At 41.0% G+C, this 13711-nt stretch overlaps 1 protein-coding gene across 1 annotated transcript in view; it reads right to left on the reverse strand.

The window, feature by feature from the left end:
* Nucleotides 1-11531, reverse strand: part of ABCB1 (ATP binding cassette subfamily B member 1) — a gene marked incomplete in the record, with an annotated part of 88374 nt that extends 76843 nt beyond the window's left edge. The window contains 1 exon segment of the mRNA XM_034760378.1: nucleotides 11376-11531.
* Between the last annotated feature and the right edge of the window lie 2180 nt (nucleotides 11532-13711).

A 13711-nucleotide genomic window follows, 5' to 3' on the forward strand; every position in this document is an offset into this window, starting at 1 on the left:
ATGTTTAACAAAGTCTTGAATGAACTACTGGGTTACTGTCATTCATGTAAACAGCTCTGAAAAATCCCCTAATATCCCACCCTAAAGAAAATCCTTGCTATTTACTGAGGACTTTATTAGCCTGTTAATTCTCAGGATTGCTTCCCCACTGTGTTAGGGGTGGAGCAGAATAGCACTGCTCCAAGAGATGCTCCAGGAGAAATTCCTCCTTAGTGGGAGTGAACGCACTATAACAGCCTGAACCACGGTAGGTAGGAGAGACAGGATTAGTACCCTACCTCGTCCCTGCCCCCATTAGGGTGGTTTGCACCAGAAGGCACAGTTCTTTTGCACTAAGGAGCATATCCTCCCTTGCCTGAGTACTCACACATCAGCAGAGCATGGTCTGGTCCAAATGAGGAAGTCCAGCAGAGATACTTTGTGAGACACTGGATCACACAGCTAAATCACTTAATCTAGTTTAATTCATGATATAGCCTCCTCCAATTTGCTCATTTCGAAGCCTAGAATGAATAATCTGAATAACCATAGCATCCTGGCTGCTTTCATTTTAGGGTTTGATTTGTTACTTCAACAGCTCTACAACTTCTTTGTAGATTTGTGGCTCTCTAGTCCCCAACTATGAAAGGACTTTTTCAGAGGGAAGTATTTACCTTGAGGTTTCCTAAAATTAATGTATATTATATATGGACTTGAGTGTTAATAAGAAATCCTAACAAAATCAGTTAGGTTTAAAATTCTATGCTTTCAAATGTCTTTTATTTTTGAAAGCTTGGAAAGACAGTATACATAATTGAATTAGCATGTTCAGAGTAAAAGACTAAGGCCATGTCTACAGTACAAACTTTAGTTGACACAAGTTAGCCCCATGGTTAGTATATTGTGCATATTTGGCTGCTTGCATTATTGCTGCACTCACTCACCCGGGGGTGAAAGTAACTTAAAAGTCTTATTGGTACAGGGGCCTCGCTCCAGCGGGGCCTTGAGCAAAAGGGGCAAGGCTGGGGGTCAGCTTCCCCCAGCCAGCCCTTCCATGCTGCCCAGCTTGCGCATCCTGGGGCTCCAGTGGCAGTAGCAGAAGTGGCGGCCGGGAGCCCCGGGCCCTTTTAAATCACCAGGCCTCAGGCAGCTGCCCCTTTTGCCCTCCTCCTCCCCCTCAGCAGCCCTGGGACCCTACCAGCAGGGCCACCAATGGGGGGCGGGGGCAAAAGGGACAGCGCGGCAGGGCTTTAACGTCGGTTCTGTACGGGCCCGTACTGGAGGCCACTTCTTACCAGTATGCTGTGTACCAGCCCATACCAGCCCACTTTCAACTCTGCACTCACCACAAGTGATTGTGTTGATGCACAGTGCGGTGCTCAATGGGTAGTTATCCCCGTGTGCCATTCACCAGTGGCCTGAGCAATGCCTTCTGGGAAATTTTTACAAGACATTGTGGGGTGGAAACAGGTTGTGCAGGGGTGACTGTGGCAACTTTCTCCATCCCATATTGCCATCCATATCTCATAATTTTTGCACTTTTTTAAAGTCCCACAAACCCATATAGTACCTTTTACTGTCACCATCTGACAGAATCATGGAATTCACAGAGCTCTGCGCTATTGTGATGAATGTTGCAAACACACCCTCTGGTATTTACAGAGCCACAGGAAGTACTGCAACCACTGGTGACATGACAATTTTTTGAGGACAGATTTCTAAGATACATAGCAAAAAAAAAAAAAAAGTGGGGTTGTTGGCGCTTAGCCTAACCTCAAGTTAGCAGGACAAAGTTATCAACTTTTCATTGTTTTACTTGTACAAGGAGAAGTAGCAGTACAACAAATGGATGAAGAAAGTTGTCTGGTGGGAACTTGATACCTTGCTTCCAGCTCCCATTGTGCAACTCCTGTGTGCCTCACAATGCATTATGAACATTTCCCAAAAGGCATTGAACTGCAGGGTAGTGCATGTCAGGGAAAGTGTGGGACCCTTAATGAATGGGGGAGGCAACCTAGTGACAGATAATGTGGAAAAAGCTGAAGTACTCAAGGCTTTTTTTGCCTCGGTCTTCACAGACAAGGTCAGCTCCCAGACTGCTGTCCTAGGCAACACAGTACGGGGAGGAGGTGAGCAGTGTGAAATGCCCTCAGTGGTGAAAGAACAGATTAAGGACTATTTAGAAAAGCTGGACATGCACAAGTTCATGGGTCCAGATCTAATGGATCGGAAGGTGCTGAGGGAATTGGCTGATGTGATTGCAGAACCATTGGCCATTATCTTTGAAAACTTGTGGTGATTGGGGGAGGTCCCGGATAATTGGAAAAAGGCAAACAGAAGCGTAGTGAGCGCCCTCTATACCCTCCGACCGGAGGGGGGCCCGCAAGGAAGGGGGCCCCTAAAAGTGGCAAAAAAAATGTAAGGTATAACTAGGTAAGTTACATTTATTGACGCTATTGCACAATCCATGTCGGTTTTACTGACAAAACCGTGAAGTCATTATGATACATCATAATGCTACTGGCTACATCAGTTGTCTGTCGGTCAGTTTCGAATTTTAGTTGGACCCATTCAAAGAATGTGTATTTGCGTTCATAATGGTGGTCGGCGGATAAATGTTATTAATTTAGTTGTTTAATTTTTTATCGTTTGAAACTATTCGTTTCCAACGCAGAAGCGTGCTTTGTGATGTCTAAGAGAACGTATAAGAGCAGAGCTAGTAAATGAAAGGCAACAAAAGATGCTGAGAAGGAACTTGAGAAAATTCCAAAGTTGTCAACGTATTTTGCGCTGCAATCCAACGTACAGGTACAGGCACATGAAACGGACAGCGCTAGCAGTGACGAATCGTATCCAGAAGTATCCAGAAGGTACATCTATTGACCAACTCGAATTGCAGGCTTTTCTGAAAGAAAGAGATTTCTGGAGAAATGTTGTCAAACACATGGTTGATGTCGTTATTTTCTTGTGTGAAAGAAACTTGGCATTTTGAGGAAGTAATTAAAAGCTCGGCGATCCTTCGAATGGCAACTTTTTGGGACTGTTTGAATTGCTTGCAAAGTATGATATTGTCCTCAGCAAACTTTTACAGAGGATTAAGAAGGCAGAGACACATGTTCAGTACCTCAGTCCACAGATCCAAAACGAGCTGATTCAACTTGTTGCCAGTAACATTCAAGAGGCCAACATAGCGCAGCTTAAAAAAGCAAAATATTATTCAGTTATTTTGGACTGTACTCCCAACGTGTCACATGAAGAACAGATGTGTGCGGTGTTACGCTTTGTTGAATGCAACGGTGAAGATGGTGTCAATATTCGTGAAGCGTTTGTTGGTTTTCTTAATGTTCATGATACAACTGGCGAGGGCTTATTGGAAGCGTTTCTTGAAAAGGCAAACAACTTAGGAATAGACATTGCTGACATAACAGGCCAAGCTTATGATAACGGCACAAATATGAGAGGAAAGAATAAAGGAGTTCAAGCGCGCATGCTAGAAATAAATGACCGCGCCTTGTATGTACCATGTGGAGCTCACACTTGGAATCTTGTGATCTCAGAAATATGCCGTTGACTTTTTCGGTTTGATTAACAGAATATACATTATCTTTTCTTCTTCACCTTCACGTTGGGATATACTTCAAGAACATATGCCAATATATGTTAAAGGGTTATCGGACACTCGTTGGGAGTCGAGAATTGATGCTGTGAAGCCATTGCGTTATCACCTTGAAGAATTGTGCAATGCTTTGTCATCTTTGCGAGAATATGCGCTCGAAAAGAAAAATGGCAATACAGCAACAGAAGCTGGTGTGCTTTTAGACCATGTTACTATGTGGCCTTTTGTTCTGACTGTGTATACGTGGTATGAAATACTATTTCACGTCAATAAAACCAGCAAATTAATTCAGTCACCTGATGTGTCAATTGACGTACTGCAGGCAGAAGTCGGTGCTACAAAGAAGTTTTTGGAAGACTATTGAAATACAGGATATATCTCTGTGGTCACAAATGCATGTGAAAGAGCAGAGCATATGGGTATTGAGCAGGTGTTTCCAGAAACCAGGGTGCGACGTAAGAAGAATGTTTTATTACGAATGTGCTGATGATTCGAGTCATCTTTCTGCCGAAGAAAAATTCAAATCACAGTTCTTTCTTGTTCTCACTGATCAGGCCATATCTTCTGTTTCGTCGCGATTTGACCAACTCGTGGAGCGGTATACGTTTTTTGGATTTCTGTACAACGCTAACAGCCTGAAGCAGTGTCACAGAGAAAATGAACTGGAGAATCACAGCAAAAATTTTGAAAGAAAAATGGGAGATATTGATGCCAATGAACTCATAATGGAATTGAATCGTTTTATTTATGTCATTGAGAAAGAGAGAGGACTTGTCACGGCAAACAATTTTTTAATGTACATATACAAGAACAGCCTTCAGGAGATATATCTGAATCTTTGCATTTGCATCAGAATTCTTCTGACCACACCAGTTACTGTCGCTGGTGCTGAAAGGAGCTTCAGCAGAATGAAACTGATCAGGAATATCCTGCGCTCAACCATGACAGATGACAGGCTTTCTGCGCTTGCAGTTATCTCAATCGAAAACAAGATTGCCAGATCGCTGGACTATGATGCATTGATTAACCAATTTGCGGAGAACAAGGCTCGAAAGAAGCGCTTTGCGTAAATACGGAATACATGTACACTGTAGGCCTATGTATACATAATATGACCCCTGTATATTGTATAAAATAAATACCGCATTCCAGTTTCTGCATTGTAAGGGGCCCCGCCCAGACATATGTTCGGAGGGGGCCACGATCTTTGTTGCTACGGCCCTGAAGGCAAATATAGTGCCCATCTTTAAAAAAGGGAAGAAGAACCACCTGGGGAACTACAGACCAGTCAGTCTCACCTCAGTCCCTGGAAAAATTATGGAACAGATCCTCAAGGAAACCATTTTGAAGCACTTGGAGGAGAGGAAGGTGATCAGGAACAGTCAACATGGATTCACTAAGGGCAATTCATGCCTGACCAACCTGATCGCCTTCTATGATGAGATAACTGGCTCTGTGGATATGGGGAAAGCGGTGGACATGATATATCTTGACTTTAGCGAAGCTTTTGATATGGTCTCCCACAGCATTCTTGCCAGCAAGTTAAAAAAGTATGGATTGGATGAATGGACTATAAGGTGGATAGAAAGCTGGCTAGGTTGTCGGGCTCAATGGATAGTGATCAATGGCTCGATGTCTAGTTGGCAGCTGGTATCAAGTGGAGTACCCCAGGGGTCAGTCCTGGGGCCGGTTTTGTTCAACATCTTTATTTATGATCTGGATGATGGGATGGATTGCACTCTCAGCAAGTTCACAGATGACACTAAGCTGGGGGAAGAGGTAGATACACTAGAGGGTAGGGATAGGGTCCAGAGTGACCAAGACAAATTAGAGGATTGGGCCAAAAGAAATCTGATGAGTTTCAATAAGTTCTGCACTTAGGATGGAAGAATCCCGTGCACCGCTACAGGCTGGACACCGACTGGCTAAGTAGCAGTTCTGCAGAAAAGGACCTGGGTATTGCAGTGGATGAGAAGCTGGATATGAGTCAGCAGTGTGTCCTTGTTGCCAAGAAGGCTAACGGCATATTGGGCTGCACAGTAGAAGCATTGCCAGCAGATTGAGGGAAGTGATTATTCCCCTCTATTCAGCACTCTGAGGCCACACCTGGAGTATTGCATCCAGTTTTGGGCCCCCTACTACAGAAAGGATGTGGACAAATTGGAGAGTCCAGCGGAAGGCAACAAAAATGGTCAGGGGGCTGGGGGACATGAACTGGGCTTGTATAGTCTGCAGAACAGAAGTGTGAGGGGGATTTGATAGCAGCCTTCAACTACCTGAAGGGGGGGTTCCAAAGAGGATGGAGCTCAGCTGTTCTCAGTGGTGGTAGATGACAGAACAAGGAGCAATGGTCTCAAGTTGCAGTGGCGGAGGTCTAGGTTGGATATTTGGAAACACTAATTCACTAGGAGGGTAGTGAAGCACTGTAATGGGTTACCTAGGGAGGTGATGGAATCTCCATCCTTAGAGGTTTTTAAGGCCTGGCTTGACAAAGCCCTGGCTGGGATGATTTAGTTGGTGTTGGTCCTGCTTTGAGCAGAGGGTTGGACTAGATGACCTCCCGAGGTCTCTTCCAACCCTAATCTTCTATGATTCTATGCCACACACTGACACCTATTCGAGATGCACCACATTTTGCATTGACACAATCACTTCTGATGAGTACATGCAGTGCCGATGCAAGCAGCCAAGTATGCACACACACGTGATATACTAACTGTGGTGGCATGTATAGTGTAGACATGACCTAAGGAATCACCTTAAGCTAAGTCAACATAAGTCACTCTTAACTAAAATAAGGGGGAGGAGCGTTGCATGAATTAATTAAATCAGTTTCTAAACCAATTTAATTAAATCCATACAAATTGTACCATTTAAGCACAGCCCATAGTAAAAGTTATTGTGAAAACACATTATTCCAGGGGAAGTGCCAAGAGGCGTTGTGCCTCCATGTGCCTCCTGTGTGTGCCGCTTACTACCCCCTGTGTAGCTGGCCAGTCCTGCTGCCTGGAACATAGTGCAGGAACCAAGCCCTGGACATGCAGAGAAATATTGAGAGAACAGTTCTGCTGTCTTTGGAACACAGGCAATATAATTCTGCCTGGCCCTTTCAAGGGAAAGAAATCTCCCTTTACCTATAAATCATTTGTCTCACCTGGGTCATATTTTTAAAGAAAATTTCCCCAGGATAAATTTGTAAACCTTTCCTGGCCTTGATTACACAGTTATTATCCATATTCCCATTATTGTTTAACTGCCCAGATCTAAACAAAATCTGGGACTGAGCCTTGTGTTTCCACCAAGCTTTGCCCCTTCAGCTTTATGTTCCCCCACTTTCCTCATTTCCCAAACTGGGAGTGAGGTTTTCAGTAGACACCTGTGACAGTCTGTCATGACCTTCTTTAAATTTATAACCATTCTTCTTTTGTGGCCATTAACTGAACTTTTTCCTTTATTTTGTCATTATTGCCAATTTCCCTTGTTTTACAAAAAACAACTATCATATGTTCTAATTGTTCAATATGGTCATGAACCAGATTAGAATCCTTTCTGTCATCAGATATATTAGACATATGTTTTTTTCAGGGCTCATGGTGATTAGCTTCCATCTTCCTCTTTAGCAGCTACTTCCTCTTCTGGTATAGTGCTTCAAGAAAAGATTCAAGTTCTGTGGCAAATTCCACAGCCTCTCAGAGTGTTTTTGGTCTCCTTTCATTGACTGTGATCTGCAAGTCCAAGTCCAGCTGAGCATCTATATAATTGGTCCGTCCCCAGTCTATTTTGGAAGGCCTCGTTGGTATCTGGTTGTGCCAGGACTAGCCTCACAGGTCCTCTGGTAGTTCAAGTGGGGTTTCTTCTTTCTCTCCCCTTCTAGCCTTTAGCTGTGCCCTGTTCAGCCCAACCCCTGCCTCGGGCCTACAGGAGAGTTAATCCAGCCCTGCCTGCGGCCCAGGCAACACATATATGTGGCCCACAATGGGTAATCAGTTGAGAACCACTAATATACTGACTCCTCAGCTGCCCCAGAACCTGCATGGTGCATAATAAGCACAAACTTCCTCCAGCGGAAGCCCACTCCTAGCCCATGCAAATGGCAAAGCCCAAAATAAAGCTGAGCTCCAAACACAAGCCCAAAAACCTGCAACCCACAACTCAACAAAATTTAAAGCCATTTTAAAAAATGTAAGCCCAATTCTGCTTATTATATGCTGGCTTTTTATACCTGCCACCCATGCTCCCAAGCCACTACCAGGCCCCAAAAAACTCTCTAGCTTTTTCCAGGGTCACACTGTGTTCACAGGCTCCTGCTTGGGTCCCTTGCCGCTCCCTCACTTTCTGTTCTTGGCTGTGCTCAATTTCTGTGTGATCTCTCTTCCCACTCACACATCTCTACACAAAACATGACTCAGCCGAAAGCTCCTGGGCAGGTTCACACACAGCTGGTATCTTCTGGACTTATGCTTACAGGTATATTAATTGAAGAATAAATTCACACCTCTCTCAATGGGGTTTAAACTCAACCATAACAAGGTTTCAATAGTATTTACCCTCACAACACCACTGTGAGATACAGATATGCTATTATCCCTATTTTGCAGATGGGGAACTGAGGTACAAAGAGGCTGTGACTTTCCCAAAGTCACATAGGAAGCCTGTGATAGAGCAGAGAATTGAACTGAGCTCTCCCAATGCCCAGGTTAGCGTCCTAACCACTGGGTTACCCTTCCTCTGCTGTGAAACAGCTGTGTTCAGCAAAGGCATTCTGGACTAATAAGCCCATACTAGAAGTAGGAATTGCCTTCATCAGTTGCTAGCCCAATTTTCTCCCAAGATTTTTGTACTCTCTGCCATGCTGCTCCGGATGCATGGGAGGAGCTCCCTGTTAAAATTCATAAATATCCATGACATTCTTCTTCTTAGAATTCACCTGTGCCATGATGACTACAAATTATGTGACAAAGGATAGACAGTTGGTGTGATCTGCCTGCTTTTTATTGTACTAGACATGATCATTTTCCTTTCATAGTTGCACAGAGTTCAGGGCTGGAATGTACCATTAGATCATCTAGTCTGACCTCCTGTACATCACAGGCCATTAAATTTCACTCGGTTACCACTACAGTAAGCCCAAAGACAATTAAACTGTGCCACAGGCAGAGAAGAGACCAAAATACCACCCATGACTGAGGCCCTTGCAATAGCAGAGAATTGAATAGGTGAGAAATGCCCAAGTGATCCTAGCAGGCAAATCACATCCCATGCTACAGAGGAAAGGGAACCCCTCCTTTCCCAACCCCAAATATGGCAATCAGTATGACCTTGTGTGTGAGAGAAAAACATACTATCAAGGCATCTACAAAGAGCACTGATCCTTCCCAGCCCTTGTCCTGTTTGCAGCTGTGGACAATTTCTGATCTTTTAGAGGAAAGGAGGAAGAGAGTACTTCAAGCCAATGGTGCATGAGGTGGAAAAAATCCTTCCTGATCCCCACAGGCAACTAACTGAAGACCTGAAGGATGAGAATTGATTATGTCATTATCTTAATGCAGAACTGCAAGTGTTATGAGCAGGTTGAGGGCAATGCAGGCAATCCTGTTCTTCTTATGGTATTTGAAGGAAGGGGATGAACAGGGGGACTCATAGATTCCAAGGCTAGAAGGGACCACTATGACCATATGCTCCCCCTCACTCCCCTACACACAGGCCATAGAATTTCTCCCAGAGGCTTGATTAAAGCAGTGGTTCTCAATAAGGGGTACATGTAGCGTGGGGGTACATCAACTCATCTAGATATTTGCCTAGTTTTACAACAGGTGACATAAAAACCACTAACAAAGTCGGTAGAAACAAAAATTTCATACAAAATGAGAAAGTAAGCAATTTTTCAATAATAGTGTGTTGTGACACTTACATTTTTATATCTATTTTGTAAGCAAGTGGTTTTTAAGTGAGGTGAAACTTGAGGTACACAAGACAAATCAGACTCCTGAAAGGGGTACAGTAGTCTGGAAAGGCTGAGAACCACTGGATTAAAGCATATCTTTTAGAAAGCTACCTAGATATCACTGTTCCCTTTTCTCCTTCCCCAACCGTGTGTTTGTAGCCAGATGCTATTTTGGTAATATATTAAAACTGTAACCTCTTTGGAGGAGGACCATCTGTTACCACATGTGTGTAGAGAGCCTAGCACAATAAAGACCCAATCCTTGATTGGGGCCCCTAGGCATTACCTCACTACAAATAATATTAAATAACACAAATAATTATGGAAATAAATTGGAATTCTTAGTTACTACTAATATTATTATTTGTATACAGTAGTGCAGTGAATCTGCATAGTTCTGAGGAATCGGTAATATTTGCCAAACATTAAGCAAGAATCCTTGTCCTGGAAAGTGTTATGCCAGTATCCTGCATGATTTTCCAGGTGACAACTATTCTTTTGTTTATATTGGCAAGTAATGAGACACTTTCATTATAAAGTATTAGTTACAGAGGTATCAAAATTAATCCTAAAAACTCATTCCAGGCTGAAAATTAATGTACACATGTTAATCCCATAGAACGTTTTCTTCAGCAAAATGTCTCAATTTTATGTGTGTTTTTGACCTCAAAGAGTTTTTTTTAATGCTATGGTTCCACTGAATTTATGTAAGTAGTTATAACACTTAAATCTTAACAACCTGCCAGGTGACTGTGAATGCATGTGATCTTCAAACAAATGAATTTACACACACCTGAGAGGGGGAAAAATGAGAACAAATGAACTGATCTGATCCTTCCTCTTTGTCTGAGATCAATTCACTTATACAAACTAGTAGTTAGATTCTTATAAGAAGGCAAATTATTTAGAAGACATGATATCATGTTATCTGTCATCAGGTACATCTCTGAGTTTAAAGTGTAAAAAAACCAAATCTTTAAAATATTTTGAAATATAAAGCCTCTGATTAGAGTGAAAATTAATTTAGACCAGATCATTTTTTCTTAAACAAACAAATTAAAAACCAATATATAACAACTACAATCCTACAAAAAGTCTTAGTTTTGGATTGTATATAGGCCCCAATCTAGCCTGAAGTCAGTGGGACTACTTACATACTTAAAATTATGTGTTTAAGTGCTTTGCTGCATAGGTTCTTTAAAGCTAGATCCAAACCCCACTGAAGTCAATGGGAGACTTTCCAATGACTTCAATGGGAGTAGGATCAGACCTTAAGTTTGGGATGGCCCCCTCACATTCAACTCATTTCTAAAAGATTAATCTTATTATTTACAGTTGCCTTAAAATTCCTAAAATTAATTTGTTCATACATGGAAAATGTAGATTTGCTTCAAATTTTAGATAATCTGCTTAATCCAGACTGTCTGGATTAAAAGAGTTTAAAGTTTCTCACATTCCATTATTTTGGTGTAATGCTTTCTCTTTCCTTTAATAATAATAAATTAGTGAAATACAATAAAACTATCAGAATATCAATTAGAATAGCAATTTCTACTAACTGCTTTGAATAGCATAGCCATAAAGAAAATTGAAGACCAAAATTGAAGACCATTCTAAATACATTTGATTGAGCCTAATAGTGGAGACTGAACCATTTAAACTAAGGTATTTGATATAGAACTTTGGTATAACAGGACATGTGCTGTGGCTGTGCAGAAGGCTAAGAATGAGTTCTTTTCTTTCACCACAGTAGATTTACTTCAAGTTTTAGATAGTCTGCTTAATCCAGACTGTCTCCTCATCTTCTCTGCTAGAGTTTTAGGTGATAATACTCACTGGAAATAGTGAGAGAATTTTGTCTCATAGCTTCTGCTTTGGATCCGGGTCCTTCCTAGCTGGCGCAGGCCAGTGAGAAAGTACTGGGTCCTTTGCTGGTGGAGATTGTCAACACCTCTCTTCGAGCAAGAGGGCTGACTATTGCTTTGAAGTAAGAGTTATTGCTGCCTTTGCCTCTTGACTCAGACCCTGAAACCTAATTTGGACTCTGACCCTTGGTATTGATCCTGGCTTGGAACCTGACTATGCACTCCTCTGCTACTCACAGCCTCAGGTTTGATCCTCCTCTGGCCCTTAGTCCTGACTGCCCTTGTTGGGATCCTGACAATCTAAAGGGAATTCTCAGCTGGCCAGAATATGTCCACTTTGTGCTGTCTGAATACAATACTATATGCTCAAGCTCAACCACAAGATATTGGCCTGATCCAATCACTGGGTGAAATTCTATGCCCTATGTAATGCAGAAAGTCAAACTAGATGATATTAATGATCTGTTCTGGCCTTCAAAATCTTTATCTATGAATGTATTAGACTGGAGAATCCACCCTGGAAATTATGCTTAGCTTCCAGCCTATGAAGGTTGAACAAGAATAAAAAGTTGAAGAATTGTCATTAAATATGATTCTGAATAAACATTTCTTCAGAAAAAAAGGAACTATTTTTGCATAGTCACTATTCAGAGTAGGACTGTACTTTAAATTAGATTCTTAATACTGTTGTAATGTAGGAATTAAAAAAAGGTTTAATTGTAAGTGTGCTTAGGCTTCTCTTATTTTTAGTAGTGTTTCCTTAAATGTTCATCCAATAAGTACTAAAAAGTTCTGTCATCCTAGAATATATGGGGACACACTTAAGTGGTTTACATCTTTCTAGGATTTAAAACAGGAAAGCCAGCAGGTACTGTTCATAGAAATGTAGCATGTAACATGTTTGTACGCATTTCTCTAAAACTCTGAAATGATCTTCTCAAACATTAATTATTTTTATGGTAACTTTTTCATAAAATGTATGTTAGAAAAAAACTAATGAAAGTGATCTTTTACAGTACAAATTGGAAGCAATTCTCCTCATTAAATCAGAAGGAAGAATAAATTTTATTTCCAAATGAATAAACCAAAATCTATTTTTTTTCTGGTTAATGACAATATGTCAGGTTACAGAGTAACATTTATCTTTTTGTGCATTGTTTCTGTACTCAATTAAATAATGAACTTCTATGAACTCAATTCATTTTATAAGAAGTTTATGATAGTACTAAAATAATATGGTACATCAAACTTTGACCTTGAAGTTCATAAAAATATTCAGACTGTCTTGTCTCTCTTTACCACATATGGTATAACAGTAATTCTCTGACTAACATTTATAGTGTATAAAAGAAGTCCAATCGTGTATAAAAGTCAGCTGCTCAGCTTCCGCCTACTAACACTGAGTTTCAAACTTAGATTTCTTATTCTTTTATTATAGCTTACAAGGCACTGACTCATTTGATATCCTAGGGGAATTCTTATTCTGCCTAAGAAGTTAGGGTCTGACCTAAAACTGATGGAAATCAATGGGAGGCTTTCCAATGATTTTGCTGGGCATTGGATTTTAGGTCCTTATTCAGTTGTGTGGAAATCTATTTTCCTAGCTATCTAATCTTATTATAAATCAAGGTGTTATTGTAACCCACACACTTCCTGGGTGTGGTGTTCTGTCCCATCTAGTGGCACCAAGACCACTTAGAGAGAGAGAGAAAAAATAAGTCTGCTCTATAGCCTTAGCTAACAGCCAGTTAACTTCTAGTTCATGTGGTAGAGGCTCATGCACTAAGCTCCAAAGGTCCCCGGTTCAATTCTGACCACTGACAACTGGGGTCTGTCACTGTTACGTTATCACAATTGCCAACATCGAGTCTTATTATCAGAACTATTTTGCAAAAAAAGAAATCTGATGGTCTGGAACTTAATTTGCAAGAAAATAAATCTGTAAATAAAAAGATTCATTTTAAAATTGTACAAATGTTTTTAAGTACAAAAATAGGAGTTTCAGGTACTCTTTTTTTCTCACACACTATATATAAATATACAAATAATGTTTGAGATGGAATTAGCTCATAACTGATCTTGTTTGTCCTGTTGGCTGAAAGAACAGAAAATCACATTACATCTTCTTACCTTTTTAATTAAATGACTAAACTATGCATTCTCAGGTTATAGTTTAAAAAGTTAACTTCACAATTTACTATTTAATGAAAAGGTTATGATGGAATATGAATAATGAAAATGGTGCTGCTTTCTGCACAAGCTGAAAGCCATTATCTTTATGAAACCAAGAGGAATAAACTATTTTTT

Source organism: Trachemys scripta, chromosome 2 (genome assembly GCF_013100865.1).
Source record: "Trachemys scripta elegans isolate TJP31775 chromosome 2, CAS_Tse_1.0, whole genome shotgun sequence".
Taxonomy (NCBI): Eukaryota; Metazoa; Chordata; order Testudines; family Emydidae; genus Trachemys; species Trachemys scripta.